The sequence below is a fragment of the Arachis stenosperma genome, chromosome 4, assembly GCF_014773155.1.
Source record: "Arachis stenosperma cultivar V10309 chromosome 4, arast.V10309.gnm1.PFL2, whole genome shotgun sequence".
NCBI lineage: Eukaryota > Viridiplantae > Streptophyta > Magnoliopsida > Fabales > Fabaceae > Arachis > Arachis stenosperma.
The window spans coordinates 121,402,466-121,420,421 of record NC_080380.1 but is presented as its reverse complement, the minus strand read 5'-3'; positions in this window follow the sequence as shown (position 1 = coordinate 121,420,421).

Sequence of the window (17,956 nt, the reverse complement as noted above, 5' to 3'; positions counted from 1 at the left end):
CGGAAAAGCACACCAAACTTAGAGGTTTGCTTGTCCTCAAGCAAAAGAGAAGAGAGAAGAGAGGGGGAGGAAGAGGAAATTCGAATGGTGTGATGGAATGATGGGGACAAACGTGAATTTATAAGGTGGGGAGGGGAGTTTTCGAAAAAAAGAGAGATTTGAAAGGAGATTTGAGAAGATATGGAAAGAAATTGAGAAAAGGGTGAGTTTTTTGAATAATATTTGGAATTGATTTGAAATAGATTTGAAGAATGGTTTTGATTTTTGAAGATTTGAAAGTGAATGATGAATGGTTGAAGTGTGATTTTGTAGAAAAGTATGGGTAAGAAAAGGAAAGTTTGAAAAAATTTGGTTTGAAAACAAAATTGTGGTCCCCCCCACCTTTCTGGCGTTAAACGCCCAGAATGGCACCCATTCTGGCGTTTAACGCCCACTTGGTGCCCCTATTGGGCGTTTAACGCCAGCCAGGGCACCTGGCTGGCGTTAAACGCCAGAAATCCTTTATCACTGGGCGTTTTTCCAAAACGCCCAGGATGCTGCACACCTGGCGTTAAACACCCAGAATGGTGCCCATTATGGCGTTTAACGCCCAAAATGGCACCATTCCTGACGTTAAACGCCCAGAATGGTACCCATTCTGGCGTTGAACGCCCAAAATGCCCTTTACTGGCGTTTTTTCGCCAGTAAGCTCATTTTCTCTGCTTTTTGAGCTGAATCTTTCTGTAACTCTGTGAATTCCTTCATTTTTGATACTTGCCTCTGTAAGAACAATTCATACAACCTCCTAATGACTGGGTTGCCTCCCAGCAAGCGCTTCTTTACTGTCTTTAGCTGGACCTTCACTGAGAATCACTGAAGTCTCAGTTTTGAGCATTCCTGCTCAAAATTTCCTTCAAGATAATGCTTGATTCTCTGTCCATTAACAATGAACTTTTTGTCAGAATCAATATCCTGAAGCTCAACATACCCATATGGTGAGACTCCTGTAATCACATACGGACCCCTCCACCGGGATTTGAGTTTTCCTGGAAACAATTTGAGCCTAGAGTTAAAGAGCAGAACCTTTTGTCCTGGCTCAAAGACTCTGGTTGACAACTTCTTGTCATGCCATTTCTTTGCCTTTTCCTTATAAATTTTTGCATTTTCAAAGGCATTGAGTCTGAACTCCTCTAGCTCATTTAACTGGAGCAATCTTTTTTCACCAGCTAACTGTGCATCCATGTTTAGGAATCTGGTTGCCCAGTAGGCTTTATGTTCCAGTTCCACAGGCAAATGACAGGCCTTCCCATACACGAGTTGGTATGGAGAGGTTCCTATAGGAGTCTTGAATGCTGTTCTGTATGCCCACAGAGCATCATCCAAGCTCTTTGCCCAATCCTTTCTCCGGGCTATCACAGTCCATTCTAGGATTCTTTTTAGCTCTCTGTTAGAGACTTCAGCTTGCCCATTTGTCTGTGGATGATACGGAGTTGCCACTTTATGGCTGATTCCATATCTAACCATAGCAGAGTATAGCTGTTTATTGCAGAAATGAGTACCCCCATCACTGATTAGTACTCTGGGAACACCAAACCTGCTGAAGATGTTTTTCTGGAGGAACTTTAGCACGGTTTTAGTATCATTAGTGGGTGTAGCAATTGCTTCTACCCACTTAGATACATAGTCCACTGCCACCAGAATGTAAGTGTTTGAGTATGATGGTGGGAATGGCCCCATGAAGTCAATTCCCCATACATCAAACAATTCTATCTCTAATATTCCTTATTGAGGCATGGCATATCCGTGAGGCAGGTTACCTGCTCTTTGGCAACTGTCACAGTTACGCACAAACTCTCGGGAATCTTTATAGAGAGTGGGCCAGTAGAAGCCATATTGGAGGACTTTAGTGGCTGTTCGCTCACTTCCAAAATGTCCTCCATACTGTGATCCATGGCAGTGCCATAGGATCCTTTGTGCTTCTTCTCTGGGTACACATCTGCGGATCACTCCGTCAGCACATCTCTTAAAGAGATATGGTTCATCCCAGAGGTAGTACTTGGCATCTGAAATTAATTTCTTTCTCTGCACGTAGCTGTACTCTTTGGGAATGAACCTCACAGCTTTAAAATTTGCAATATCTGCAAACCATGGAGCTTCCTGAATGGCAAAGAGTTGCTCATCTGGGAAAGTCTCAGAAATCTCAGTAGGAGGGAGGGACGCCCCAGCTACTGGTTCTATTCGGGACAGATGATCAGCTACTTAGTTCTCTGTCCCTTTTCTGTCCCTTATTTCTATATCAAACTCTTACAGAAGCAACACCCATCTTATAAGCCTGGGTTTTGAATCCTGCTTTGTGAGTAAGTATTTAAGAGCAGCATGGTCAGTGTACACAACCACTTTGGATCCTACTAGGTAGGATCTAAACTTGTCAATGGCATAGACTACTGCAAGTAACTCTTTTTCTGTGGTTGTGTAGTTCTTCTGTGCGTCATTTAGAACACGGATGGCATAGTAAATGACGTGCAGAAGCTTGTTATGCCTCTGTCCCAACACTGCACCAATGGCATGGTCACTGGCATCACACATTAGTTCAAATGGCAATGTCCAATCTGGTGCAGAGATAACTGGTGCTGTGACCAACTTAGCTTTCAGGGTCTCAAATGCCTGCAGACACTGTGTGTCAAACACAAATGGTGTGTCAGCAGCTAACAGGTTACTCAAAGGTTTTGTAATTTTCGAAAAATCCTTTATAAACCTTCTGTAGAATCCTGCATGCCCCAGAAAGCTTCTGATTGCCTTAACATTGGCAGGTGGTGGTAGTTTTTCAATTACCTCTACCTTTGCCTTATCCACCTCTATTCCCTTGCTTGAAATTTTGTGCCCAAGGACTATTCCTTCAGTCACCATAAAGTGACATTTCTCCCAGTTTAAAACCAGGTTAGTCTCTTGGCACCTTTTCAAGACAAGTGCTAGGTGATTAAGACAGGAGCTAAATGAGTCTCCATATACTGAAAAGTCATCCATGAAGACTTCCAGAAATTTCTCTACCATATCTGAGAAGATAGAGAGCATGCACCTCTGAAAGGTTGCAGGTGCATTGCACAGACCAAAAGGCATCCTTCTGTAGGCAAACACGCCAGAAGGGCAAGTGAATGTTGTTTTCTCTTGGTCCTGAGGATCTACTGCAATTTGGTTGTAGCCTGAATAGCCATCCAAAAAGCAGTAATAATCATGGCCAGCTAGTCTTTCTAGCATTTGGTCTATGAATGGTAAAGGAAAATGATCCTTTCTGGTGGCTGTGTTGAGCCTTCTGTAGTCAATACACATGCGCCACCCTGTGACTGTCCTTGTAGGAACCAGTTCATTTTTTTCATTATGAACCACTGTCATGCCTCCCTTTTTGGGAACAACTTGGACAGGGCTCACCCAGGGGCTATCAGAAATAGGATAAATAATCCCAGCCTCTAGTAATTTAGTGACCTCTTTCTGCACCACCTCCTTCATGGCAGGATTTAGCCTCCTCTGTGGTTGGACCACTGGTTTGGCATTATCCTCCAATAGGATCTTGTGCATGCATCTAGCTGGGCTAATGCCCTTAAGATCACTTATGGACCACCCAAGAGCTGTCTTGTGTGTCCTTAGCACTTGAATCAGTGCCTCCTCTTCCTGTGAATTTAAAGCAGAGCTTATAATCACTGGAAAAGTGTCACCCTCTCCCAGAAATGCATATTTCAGGGATGGTGGTAGTGGTTTGAGTTCAGGCTTAAGAGGCTTATCCTCTTCCTGAGGAATTTTCGAAAATTCATTTGCCTCCTCTGGTTCTTCTTGATCAGATTGAGCATCCTTGAAGATGTCCTCAAGCTCTGATTCTAGGCTTTCAGCCATATTGATCTCTTCTACCAGAGAGTCAATAATGTCAGCGCCCATGCAGTCATTTGGTGTGTCTGGATGCTGCATAGCTTTTACAGCATTTAACTTGAACTCATCCTCATTGACTCTCAAGGTTACTTCCCCTTTTTGTACATCAATGAGGGTTCGTCCAGTTGCTAGGAATGGTCTTCCTAGAATGAGAGTTGCACTCTTGTGCTCCTCCATTTCCAGCACCACAAAGTCAGTTGGAAAGGCAAATAGCCCAACCTTGACAATCATGTCCTCTATTATGCCTGATGGGTGCTTAATGGAGCCATCAGCAAGTTGGAGGCATATCCTGGTTGGTTTGACTTCTCCAGTCAACCCAAGCTTTCTGATAGTGGATGTAGGTATTAGATTGATGCTTGCTCCAAGATCACATAAGGCTGTCTTGGTGCAAGCGCCTTCTAATGTGCATGGTATCAGAAAGCTTCCAGGATCTTGAAACTTCTCTGGTAAGCTTTTCAGAATGACTGCACTGCATTCTTCAGTGAGAAACACTTTCTCAGTTTCTCTCCAATCTTTCTTATGACTTAAGATCTCTTTCATGAACTTAGCATAAGAAGGTATTTGCTCAAGTGCCTCTGCAAACGGAATCTTTATTTCAAGAGTCCTTAAATAGTCTGCAAAGCGGGCAAATTGCTTATCCTGTTCCGCTTTGCGGAGTTTCTGAGGATAAGGCATCTTGGCTTGATATTCTTCAACCTTAGATGCTGCAGGTTTATTCCTTACAGAAGTGGTTGAAGAAGCCTTTTTAGAGGGATTACTGTCAGCACTCTCAGGTGTCTGGTCTTCCCTTGGTGTCTGAACGCCAGGATTGGGTGGAAATGGGCGTTTAACGCCAGCTTTTCCCCCTTTTCTGGCGTTTGAACGCCAGAACTGGGCAAGGAATGGGCGTTTAACGCCAGCTTTCCTTCCCTTTCTGGCGTTTGAACGCCAATAACATTCCTCTCTGGGCTCTTACTGTCCTCAGATGGATTTTGAGCAGTAGCTTGGTCATCCTCTGTCAATTGTTCCTTAGTTGACTTTTTGCTCTTTTGAGTAGTGGTATTCAGTGTCTTCCCACTCCTCAGTTGAACTGCTTGACATTCTTCTGTTATTTGTTGAGATATTTGCTGTTTTGCCTGATTCAACTGTAGTTCTATGCTCTTGTTAGCAACTTTAGTTTCATAGAGCATCTCTTTAAATTCTGCTAACTGTTCTGTCATCAGGAGTAGTTGTTGATTAAGCTCAATTATCTGTTCTTGAGGATCAGGGTCAGTGACTACTGCCATGACTTCCTCTTTTGGAGAGAACTCATTGCTAGAGTACAAATATTGGTTTCTAGCAACAGTGTCTATAAGCTCTTGAGCTTCTTCAATTGTCTTCCTCATGTGTATAGATCCACCAGCTGAGTGGTCTAAAGACATCTGAGCTTTTTCTGTAAGCCCATAGTAGAAAATGTCTAACTGTACCCACTCTGAAAACATTTCAGAGGGACATTTTCTAAGCATACCTCTATACCTCTCCCAGGCATTATAAAGGGATTCATTATCCTCTTGTTTAAAGCCTTGGATGTCCAGCCTTAGCTGTGTCATCCTCTTTGGAGGGTAAAAATGATTCAGGAATTTGTCTGACAACTGTTTCCATGTCTTTATGCTTGCTGTAGGTTGGTTATTCAACCACCTTTTAGCCTGATCTTTTACAGCAAATGGAAACAGTAATAGTCTGTAGACATCCTGATCTACCTCTTTATCATGTACTGTGTCAGCAATTTGTAAGAACTGTGCCAGAAACTCAGTAGGTTCTTCCTGTGGAAGACCGGAATACTGGCAATTTTGCTGCACTATGATAATGAGTTGAGGATTTAGCTCAAAGCTGCTTGCTTTGATGGGAGGTGTACAGATGCTACTCCCATATGCAGCTGTAATGGGGTTAGCATATGACCCCAGAGTCCTTTTGGACTGATTAATCCCACTTAAGTCCATAATGGACAAAAGGGAAACGATAATAATTGCAAACAGATAAATTTTGTTTTTTTTTTTTGAGTTAAACGAAAAAAATAAAATAAAACAAAAGAGAATTAAAATAAAAATTCGGAAATCAAAAAGAAAATAAGATCAAAGCAAATTGAGAACTGAATCAATTAAGTAATTAAAACGATTTTGAAAATAGCAATTAAAAGATATGATTGAAAAATTTTTATGAAAAAGATTTGATTTTTGAAAAGAGGAAAGAGAAAAACACAAAAAGACACCAAACTTAGAATTTTTAGAAAATCAAACACTAATTTTCGAAAATTTTAAGGGAAAAACACAAAGAGGACACCAAACTTAGAATTTTTATGAATCAAAAAGGGACTAAGAACATGCAAAAACGAAAATCAAAAGAAAAACAAAAGCATGCAATTGACACCAAACTTAAAATATGAAACTAGACTCAACTAAAAGACTCTAAACCAACAAAAATAAACAGTCCTAATCTAAGCAACAAGATAAGCCGTCAGTTGTCCAAACTCGAACAATCCCCGGCAACGGCGCCAAAAACTTGGTGCACGAAATTGCAATCACACTTTTGCAATCTCGCACAACTAACCAGCAAGTGCACTGGGTCGTCCAAGTAATACCTTGCGTGAGCAAGGGTCGATCCCACGGAGATTTTCGGCTTGAAGCAAGCTATGGTTATCTTGTAAATCTTAGTCAGGATATCAGAAATTATCAGGATTGATTGTAAAAAGCAGAAGAACATGAAATGGTTACTTGTATTGCAGTAATGGAGAATAGGTTGGGGTTTGGAGATGCTCCATCCTCTGAATCTCTGCTTTCCTACTGTCTCCTTCTTCAAGCACGCAAGGCTCCTTCCATGGCAAGCTGTATGTAGGGTTTCACCGTTGTCAATGGCTACCTCCCATCCTCTCAGTGAAAGCGATTGCATATGCTCTGTCACAGCATAGCGGAATTCAGCTGTCGGTTCTCGGTCAGGCCGGAATAATATCCATCGATACTTTTGCGTCTGTCACTAACGCCCCGCCTGCTAGGAGTTTGAAGCACGTCACAGTCATTCATTCATTGAATCCTACTCAGAATACCACAAACAAGGTTTAGACCTTCCGGATTCTCTTGAATGCTGCCATCAGTTCTAGCTTATACCACGAAGATTCCGATTAAAGAATCCAAGAGATAACTACTCAATCTAAGGTAGAACGGAGGTGGTTGTCAGGCACACGTTCATGGTTGAGAATGATGATGATTGTCACGGATCATCACATTCATCCGGATTAAGAACAAGTATTATCTTAGAATGGAAGCAAGCATGATTGAATAAGAAACAGTAGTAATTGCATTAATCCATCAAGACACAGCAGAGCTCCTCACCCCCAACCATGGGGTTTAGAGACTCATGCTATAGAAAGTACACAAAGAAAACGTGTAAAGTGTCATGAGGTACAGGAACAATGTCAAAAGGTCCTATTAATAGTAAACTAGTGTCCTAAGGTTTACAGAAATGAGTAAATGACAGAAAAATCCACTTCCGGGCCCACTTGGTGTGTGCTTGGGCTGAGCAATGAAGCATTTTCGTGTAGAGACCTTTTCTGGAGTTAAACGCCAGCTTTCATGCCAGTTTGGGCGTTTAACTCCAAGTTTTATGCCAGTTCCGGAGTTTAACGCTGGAATTTCTGAGGCCAAATTGCTACGCCGATTTGGGCCATCAAATCTTGGGCAAAGTATAAACTATTATATATTGCTGGAAAGCCCAGGATGTCTACTTTCCAATGCCGTTGAGAGCGCGCCAATTGGGCTTCTGTAGCTCCAGAAAATCCACTTCGAGTGCAGGGAGGTCAGAATCCAACAGCATCTGCAGTCCTTTTTGGTCTCTGGATCAGATTTTTGCTCAGGACCCTCAATTTCAGCCAGAAAATATCTGAAATCACAGAAAAACACACAAACTCATAGTAAAGTCCAGAAAAGTGAATTTTAACTAAAAACTAATAAAAATATACTAAAAACTAACTAAATCATACTAAAAACATACTGAAAACAATGCCAAAAAGTGTATAAATTATCCGCTCATCAGCGGATCTTGTTTCACTCATGAAATTGAAAGTGGCCTTTGACAGATCAGAGACTAGATTGGCTAAATTAGAAGTGTTTTGTTCAGAATTCTCTGTCTGTTGCTGAGAAGATGATGGATATGGCTTGCTATTGCTCAGCCTATTGCGTCCACCATTGTTAAAGCCTTGTTGAGGCTTTTGTTAATCCTTCCATGAGAAATTTGGATGATTTCTCCATGATGAGTTATAGGTATTTCCATAAGGTTCACCCATGTAATTAACCTCTGCCATGGCAGGGTTCTCAGGATCATAAGCTTCTTCAGAAGCTGCCTCTTTAGCACTGTTGGATGCATGTTGCCATCCATTCAGATTTTGAGAGATCATGTTGACCTGTTGAGTCAACACTTTGTTCTGAGCCAATATGGCATTCAGAGCATCAATTTCAAGAACTCCTTTCTTCTGAGGTATCCCATTATTCACGGAATTCCTCTCAGAAGTGTACATGAATTGGTTGTTTGTAACCATATCAATGAGTTCTTGAGCCTCTTCAGGCGTTTTCTTTAGGTGAATAGATCCACCTGCAGAATGGTCCAATGACATTTTTGAAAATTCAGAGAGACCATAATAGAATATATCTAATATGGTCCATTCTGAAAACATGTCAGATGGACATCTTTTGGTCAGCTGCTTGTATCTTTCCCAAGCTTCATAGAGGGATTCACCATCTTTTTGTTTGAAGGTTTGAACATCCACTCTCAGCTTTCTCAGCTTTTGAGGAGGAAAGAATTTATCCAAGAAGGCAGTGACCAGCTTATCTCAGGAGTCCAGGCTATCCTTAGGTTGTGAATCCAACCATATTCTAGCTCTGTCTCTTATAGCAAAAGGGAAAAGCATGAGTCTGTAGACTTCAGGATCAACTCCATTCGTCTTTACAGTCTCACAGATCTGCAAGAACTCAGTTAAAAACTGATAAGGATCTTCAGATAGAAGTCCATAAAACTTGCAGTTTTGTTGCATTAAAGCAACTAGTTGAGGCTTAAGCTCAAAGTTATTGGCTCCAATGGCAGGAATGGAGATACTTCTTCCATCAAATTTGGACATTGGCTTTGTGAAGTCACCAAGCATTCTCCTTGCATTATTATTATTTTCGGCTGCCATCTCCTTCTCTTGTTCGAAAATTTCTGAAAGGTTGTTTCTGGATTGTTGTAATTTAGTTTCTCTTAGTTTCCTTTTCAGAGTCCTTTCAGGTTCAGGATCAATTTCAACAAGAGTGCCTTTTTCCCTGTTCCTGCTCATATGAAAGAGAAGAAAACAAGAAAAGAAAGAGGAATCCTCTATGTCACAGTATAGAGATTCCTTTATGTTAGTAGAAAAAGAGAGGGGAGAAGAATGAAGAAAAATGAATAGTCTGTATAAAGAGTAAGGATAGGGGAGGTGAAGAGAAGTGTTAGTAATTAAATAATAGAATAAGAAAAGAGAGGGAAAATTTCGAACATAATTTTGAAAAAGGGATTAGCAATTTTCGAAAATTAGAGATAAGATGTAATTGAAATTAAAATTTAAATAATTAATTAAAAAGAATTTTTGAAAAAGAGAGAGGTATTTTCGAAAATTGAAGAAGGAAAAGTAGTTAGGTGGTTTTGAAAAAGATAAGAAACAAACAAAAAGTCAAATAGTTAGTTGAAAAAGATATTAAAATCAAATTTGAAAAAGATAAGAAGATAAGAAGTTAGATAAGATATTTTGAAATCAAATTTTGAAAAAGATAAGATAAAAAGATAAGATTTTTAAGAAAAATATATTTTTAAAAAAAGATTTAATTTTTTAAAATGACTTAACTAACAAGAAACTACAAGATAAGATTCTAGAATTTAAAGATTGAACCTTTCTTAACAAGAAAGTAACAAACTTCAAATTTTTGAACCAATCACATTAATTGTCAGCCTATTTTTGAAAATATGATATAAAGATAAGAAAAAGATTTTGAAAATAATTTGAAAAATAATTTTGAAATTTTTGAAAAATAGGAAAAAAATTGAAAAGGATATAATTTTTGAAAAAAGATTTTGAAAAGATAAGATTTTTAAAATTGAAATTTTGACTTGACTTGTAAGAAACAACTAATTTTTAAAAAATTTTGACCAAGTCAACCCAAAATTTCGAAAATTTGGAGAGAAATAAGGAAAAGATATTTTTTTGATTTTTGAATTTTTAATGAGGAGAGAGAAAAACATAAACATGACCCAAAACATAAAAATTTTGGATCAAAACACAAGATGCATGCAAGAACATTATGAATGTCAAGATGAACACCAAGAACACTTTGAAGATCATGATGAACATCAAGAACATATTTTTGAAAAATTTTTGATGCAAAGAAAACATGCAAGACACCAAACTTAGAAATCTTTAATGCATGGACTCTAACAAACGAAAAATGCACATGAAAAACAACAAACAACACAAAACAAGAAAACATCAAGATCAAACAAGAAGACTTATCAATAACAACTTGAAGATCATGAAGAACACTATGAATGCATGAAACTTTCGAAAAAATTGCAAGAAAAATTTTTAAAGCATGCAATTGACACCAAACTTAAAACATGACACAAGACTCAAACAAGAAACACAAAATATTTTTTATTTTTATGATTTTCTTAATTTTTTTTGGATTTTTATTAATTTTTTTTGAAAATATTTTTGGAAAAACGAAAAATAAAAGAAAAATTTTTGAAAAGATTTTTGAAAAGAAAATTACCTAATCTGAGCAACAAGATGAACCGTCAGTTGTCCATACTCGAACAATCCCAGGCAACGGCGCCAAAAACTTGGTGGACGAAATTGTGATCACATCAATGTAGTATTCTTTGTTGTTGTATGGAATCATTATTATGGCACCTATGTGTGGACACAACTCCGTTCAACTTAACCAGCAAGTGTACTGGGTCATCCAAGTAATACCTTACGTGAGTAAGGGTCGATCCCACAGAGATTGTTGGTATGAAGCAAGCTATGGTCACCTTGTAAATCTTAGTTAGGCAGATTAAATTGGTTTATGGATTTCGAAAATTAATAATAAATGGAAAATAAAAAAGGATAGAAATACTTATGTAAATCAATAGTGGGAATTTCAGATAGGCGTATGGAAATGCTGTGCTCCTCTTGAAACTCGACTTCACTACTCACTCTTCCTTTAATCCTTCTCACTCCTTTCCATGGCAAGCTGTATGTAGGGCATCACCATCATCAATGGCTACTTTCAATCCTCTCGGGAAAATGGTCCTATGCGCTGTCACTGCACGGCTAATCGTCTGGAGGCATCACCCTTGCTGATGGCTACATCCCATCCTCTCAGTGAAAACGTTCCAAATGCTCTGTCACATCACGGCTAATCATCTGTCGGTTCTCAATCAGGTTGGAATAGAATCCATTGATTCTTTTGTGTTTGTCATCACGCCCAGCCTTCAGGAGTTTGAAGCTCGTCACAGTCATTCAATTCCGGGATCCTACTCGGAATACCACAGACAAGGTTAGACTTTCCGGATCCCCATGAATGCCGCCATCTATCTAGCTTATACCACGAAGATTCTGTTGGGGAATCTAAGAGATATGCGCCCGGCCTAAGGTAGAACGGAAGTGGTTGTCAGTCACGCGCGTTCATAGGTGAGAATGATGATGAGTGTCACGGATCATCACATTCATCAAAGTGTTGTGCAACGTATATCTTGGAATAAGAATAAAAGAGAATTGAATAGAAAGTAATAGTAATTGTATTGAAACTTGAGGTACAGCAGAGCTCCACACCCTTAATCTATGGTGTGCAGAAACTCCACTGTTGAGAATACATAAGTGAAAGGTTTAGGCATGGCCGAATGGCCAGCCCCCCTGAATGATCAAGAGACCGAATAATCAAAGGCTAAACAGTCAAAAGATTGAACTGTCAAAAGATGTCTAATACAATAGTAAATTATCCTATATATACTAGACTAGCTACTAGGGTTTACATGAGTAAGTAATTGATGCATAAATCCACTTTCGGGGCCCACCTGGTGTATTCTTGGGCTGAGCTTGATCTATACACGAGCTGAGGCTTTTCTTGGAGTTGAACTCCAAGTTATAACGTGTTTTGGGCGTTCAACTCCGGATCATGACGTGTTTCTGGCGTTTAACTCCAGAAAGCAGCATGTACTTGGCGTTCAACGCCAATTTACGTCGTCAATTTCCGAATAAAGTATGGACTATTATTGCTGGAAAGCTCTGGATGTCTACTTTCCAACGCCGTTGAGAGCGCGCCATTTAGAGTTCTGTAGCTCCAGAAAATCCATTTTGAGTGCAGGGAGGTCAGATTCCAACAGCATCAGCAGTCCTTTTGTCAGCCTTTTTCAGAGTTTTGCTCAAGTCCCTCAATTTCAGCCAGAAATTACCTGAAATTATAGAAAAACACACAAACTCATAGTAAAGTCCAGAAATGTGAATTTAACATAAAAACTAATGAAAATATCCCTAAAAGTAGCTTGAACTTACTAAAAACTACCTAAAAACAATGCCAAAAAGCGTATAAATTATCCGCTCATCAACAACAAAACACTCAAGACAAGAGAATTTAAAGATCAGAACAAGGGAATCATCAAGAACAACTTGAAGATTAATGAAGACACATGCATGAATTCGAAAAATGCAAGAAAAACAGAAACATGCAATTGACACCAAACTTAAAATGAGACACTAGACTCAATAAGAAACATAAAATATTTTTGGTTTTTATGATTTTGTAAATTTTTTGGATTTTTCGAAAATTAAGTGGAAAAAGAAAATAAGGATATCAAAATTCTTAATGAGAATTCCAGGAATCATGCAATGTTAGTCTAAAGCTTTAGTCTAAAGAAATTAGACATGGCTAGCCAAGCTTCAGCAGGACATTGCATTCAAGAGCTAAATTGATGAGAATCAATCAGCTTTGGTGATGATAAGGACATCACCTTGAAACACTAGAATTCGTTCTTAAGAACTCTGAAGAAAAATACCTAATCTAAGCAACAAGATGAACCGTCAGTTGTCCAAACTCAAACAATCCCCGGCAACGGCGCCAAAAACTTGGTGCACGAAATTGTGATCTCTACTTTTTATAACTTAAACAATCCCCGGTAATGGCTCCAAAAACTTGGTGCTCAATACCATGGTCTAAACATAATTTCACAACTTTGCACAACTAACCAGCAAGTGCACTGGGTCGTCCAAGTAATAAACCTTACGCGAGTAAGGATCGATTCCACGGAGATTGTTGGTATGAAGCAAGCTATGGTCACCTTGTAAATCTCAATCAGGCATATTCAAATGGTTATGGATGATTTATGAATAAAACATAAAATAAGGATAGAGATACTTATGCAATTCATTGGTGAGAATTTCAGATAAGCGTATGGAGATGCTTTGTCCCTTCCGCCTCTCTGCTTTCCTACTGTCTTCATCCAATCCTTCTTACTCCTTTCCATGGCAAGCTGTATGTTGGGCATCACTGTTGTCAGTGGCTACAGTCCCGTCCTCTCAGTGAAAACGTTTAACGCGCTCTGTCACAGCACGGCTAATCATCTGTCGGTTCTCAATCAGGTTGGAATAGAATCCAGTGATTCTTTTGCGTCTGTCACTAACGCCCAGCCTTCAGGAGTTTGAAGCTCGTCACAGTCATTCAATCATTGAATCCTACTCAGAATACCACAGACAAGGTTTAGACCTTTCGGATTCTCTTGAATGCCGCCATCAATTCTAGCTTATACCACGAAAATTCTGATTAAGGAATCCAAGAGATAAACGTTCAAGCCTTGTTTGCTTGTAGAACGGGAGTGGTTGTCAGGCACGCGTTCATAAGTGAGAATGATGATGAGCATCACATAATCATCACATTCATCATGTTCTTGGGTGCGAATGAATATCTTAGAACAAGAATAAGCTGAATTGAATAGAAGAACAATAGTAATTGCATTAATACTCGAGGTACAGCAGAGCTCCACACCTTAATCTATGGTGTGTAGAAACTCCACTGTTGAAAATACATAAGAACAAGGTCTAGGCATGGCCGTGAGGCCAGCCTCCCAATGATCTAAGATAGCATAAGACTACTCAAAGATAGCTACCAAGATAAGAATACAATAGTAAAAGGTCCTATTTGTAGAGAACTCGTAGCTTAGGGTTTACAAAGATGAGTAAATGACAAAAAAAATCTACTTCTGGGCCCACTTGGTGTGTGCTTGGGCTGAGCATTGAAGCTTTCATGTGTAGAGACTTTTCTTGGAGTTAAACGCCAGCTTTTGTGCCAGTTTGGGCGTTTAACTCCCATTCTTGTGCCAGTTCCGGCGTTAAACGCCAGAATTCTTGAACAGACTTGGAACGCCTGTTTAGGCCATCAAATCTCGGGCAAAGTATAGACTATTAAACATTGCTGGAAAGCTCAGGATGTCTACTTTCCAACGCATTTGAGAGCACGCCAATTGGGCTTCTGTAACTCTAGAAAATCCACTTCGAGTGCAGGGAGGTCAGAATCCAACAGCATCTGTAGTCCTTTTCAGCCTCTGAATCAGATTTTTGCTCAAGTCCCTCAATTTCAGCCAGAAAATACCTGAAATCACAGAAAAACACACAAACTCATAGTAAAGTCCAGAAAAGTGAATTTTAACTAAAAACTAATAAAAATATAATAAAAACTAACTAAAACATACTAAAAACATACTAAAAACAATGCCAAAAAACGTATAAATTATCCGCTCATCAGAAGCAAAGGCCGGCTAGAGAATATATAAATAATCCCAAAGATAACCAAATATACAAAATACAACTCTTGATTCTCCGAGTCAACCTGTAGGAGAGACGATACAAGTTTTAATGCAACAGTGGAGAATATGCATATATATATATATATATATATAAAAGCTAAGTACATAATATAGAAACCCCAAAAGTATATCTTTGCTTCTGGAAGGGTCTCCAGCACGCTTAGCATGGTGCCTCACGTCCTGCATCTGAAAAATAACAAATACGTATGGAATGAGAACCGAAGATTCTCAGTATGCTAATGGTGTCCACATAAATAATAAATAATATCCCAGATAGCCAGAGGCATTCCAAAACTCTAACAACCTATATTTATATCCTAAAGTTTTCTCTAAACCATAATAGGATAACTATATCTAAGGAATCTAATCTAACTCCTCACTTTCTGTTCTCTGCAAACCTCTATTTTACCATGTGGAACAACCCTCAGTGTCTCCTCCACCAGCATGAGTGATCTTTCAAAAAACAAACACAAATAAGACAAACAAAGAAAAACATAAATATAAAAATAGATACAGCAAATAGATCAAATAGTAGTTAGTTACAGATAAGCAATTAGGCAAGCCAAACAAATGCATACTCAAACAAAATATACAAGTGCATATGATGCATATCTGCCCTATGCCCGATGATATCATCTGTCGGTTATACAGCGAAACGCCGAAACATGATTTAATTCCATATTATAATTTAAATCTATCTATAATCTTAAAAATACTTTAATACCAAAATTCTATTTTTTATTCAAAATAAATAAAAAAGATTAAGAAAAAGTGCTAATTTCAATCTATCTTAATTCTTAATTCTTTAGACTTAAAGAGAAACACGATTAACCTGCTACATGAATTAATATTATTAAACTATTGTTACTGATGTATATACTAGAAGGAAATTGAAGAATAAATTGAAACTGAAGACATAATGGCTGAAATAGCATAATATTGACTTCAAATATACAAACCCATGCAAAAGAAGATGAAACAAGAGTTAAACATAAAGCATTACAAAATTCACAACATATTACTAATATTGTACGCCAGTTTGAGTAAAACCTTAAACAGTAATATCTGCATCATTGCATAATAACAAGAAAGATACTTGAGTAAGACACATCTAACACCAACAAAATGTAAGACTTTTTCCAATTTTTCACTTCAATGCCAGATTCAGATGTTGGATACACAATTTAAAAGCATCCTGAAGCTGATTTATAGTTGTAACACGAGAAAATTTATGTGCTAAATTTACCTTACTAGTAGCAGAATCGACCTCTTGATTAATAGAGAATTCACAAGGCTGCAAAAAAAATAACAAAATACAAAACCCTCGTCTGAATAAGAACAAAATAAATTAAAAATTATCAATAAATGCTAATTAATAATAAAGGAAATCATTTTAAAGTAAATGATTTAACAGTATAATTTAATGCAAACCTTTTGTTGCATATTAACTGTAGCCTCTGTTGTGCAACCAAAATCTATTAAGTATTGCTGCATAAATGAACCGAAAAAAAAGAAATTTGAATAATACAATGATAAATAGTTAAATACAACACCATGAGACACAAGAATTGAGTTTTTAAACGGAGAGTGAATGAAGAATAGCTAAACCTTATCATATAATTTCTGATTTCGTGGTTAGAATGCATCATATAACATCCCAAATTTTTGAAAAATTAAATAATAAGTTATTTATGATTTATTATTTTATTTAAAAAAATTATTAAATTAAATTTTATGATACTTTAAATTTAAAATTTATTAAAATTTTTAAATAATTTTATTTATAATGAAATATTTCGAAAATAATAAAAGAATTATTATTATTATTATTATTATTATTATTATTATTATTATTATTATTATTATTAAACTTCATTTGGCCAAAGCCATTTGGGAACAAAGAAAGAAAAGAAACTTAACTTGTAAGCATACATACATATTTATATATAATCATGACACATAAGCCCTCATGTGTCACCTTAATACCAATTAATCATTCTTCCTTCATTAACTTTTCTTCTTCCAAGCAAGACCGAACTATTTTCTTTGGAGAAAAGAAAGAGAAATGACTGTGGGTGAGAGAGAGATTTCCATGGAACTTCCGAGCTTCCGATTTCGATTTCTTATGATCCGTAACTTTAATAAAAAAATCTAATTCGGTAAAAGTGTTCATATTATCCTCCTCTACACGTTGGCATTACTTTCATCCGGTAGAAGTTGACGGTGATATAGCTCCTCTTCTCCTTGAGTTCGGCCAATTAGAGTTTTAGGAGATACAGATGATTTCTGACGCTTTCCTCTTTAGCAGCTCGGTCAGAAAATTTCTCCAAAACTTTCATTGATTTTGATTTCATACGGAGGTAGGGGGTTATGTTTTAAAATTAACAGTTTTTAATTTAAAAATGTCCAAAAGTATAGTAAATAATTGCAAATACGTTAGTGTTCCAAGGGTTACCTGAAACTGTAGGTCGATTTCGGACGAGATCTTCTGTGCTGGTCGGAGCTGATGTGTCCGGCTGGTGGATGGCGGCCGGAGCTGGTGCGTCCAACTAGTTGGACTGATAGCGCTGCTGATCCTCTATCACCGAAGGATGGGGGGTAACTGCAAGGAACTCCGATGCTTAAGTTAGCAAGGGTATTAAGCAGGTTTTATGTAGAATCAGAGTATGAGTTATACCTGGGTGCTCCAGTGTATTTATAATGGTGAGACGTGACCTTCTTAGATAAGATAAGTTAGTTATCTTATCTTATCTTTCCTTATCTTTGGTGAGGTCAGCTTATCTTCAATGGAACCGCCCTTATCTCTATAGGCTTGGGCTGTCTTTGGATCTGGGTCGTATCCCTTGAGTGGGGCCCTTTTTGGGCTTTTCCTGTCGATTTGGCCGAGTTCTTTGGGAAGAGGTCGGATAGTCTGACCTAAAGAGGTCAGTCACTTTGTCGCTAATCATCCGGGTCGGATAGCTCGACCCAGGGTATGAACAGTTAGTAATTATAATATTATTGAGATTAGATTTCTTTACTGTGAATGATTGGCTGTGATTTTCATTGATTTTGGTAATTAATTTGATTGATTCTGAATTAAGTACTGGTTTGGATTGAGATAAGTTAAAGAATGATGGAAGTGACGAAGTCGTGAGGGTGGTGAAGTCTATTTTTAAAAGGAGGTTCTGTTTGAATACTTGCAAAAAAAATATATAAAAAATGATTT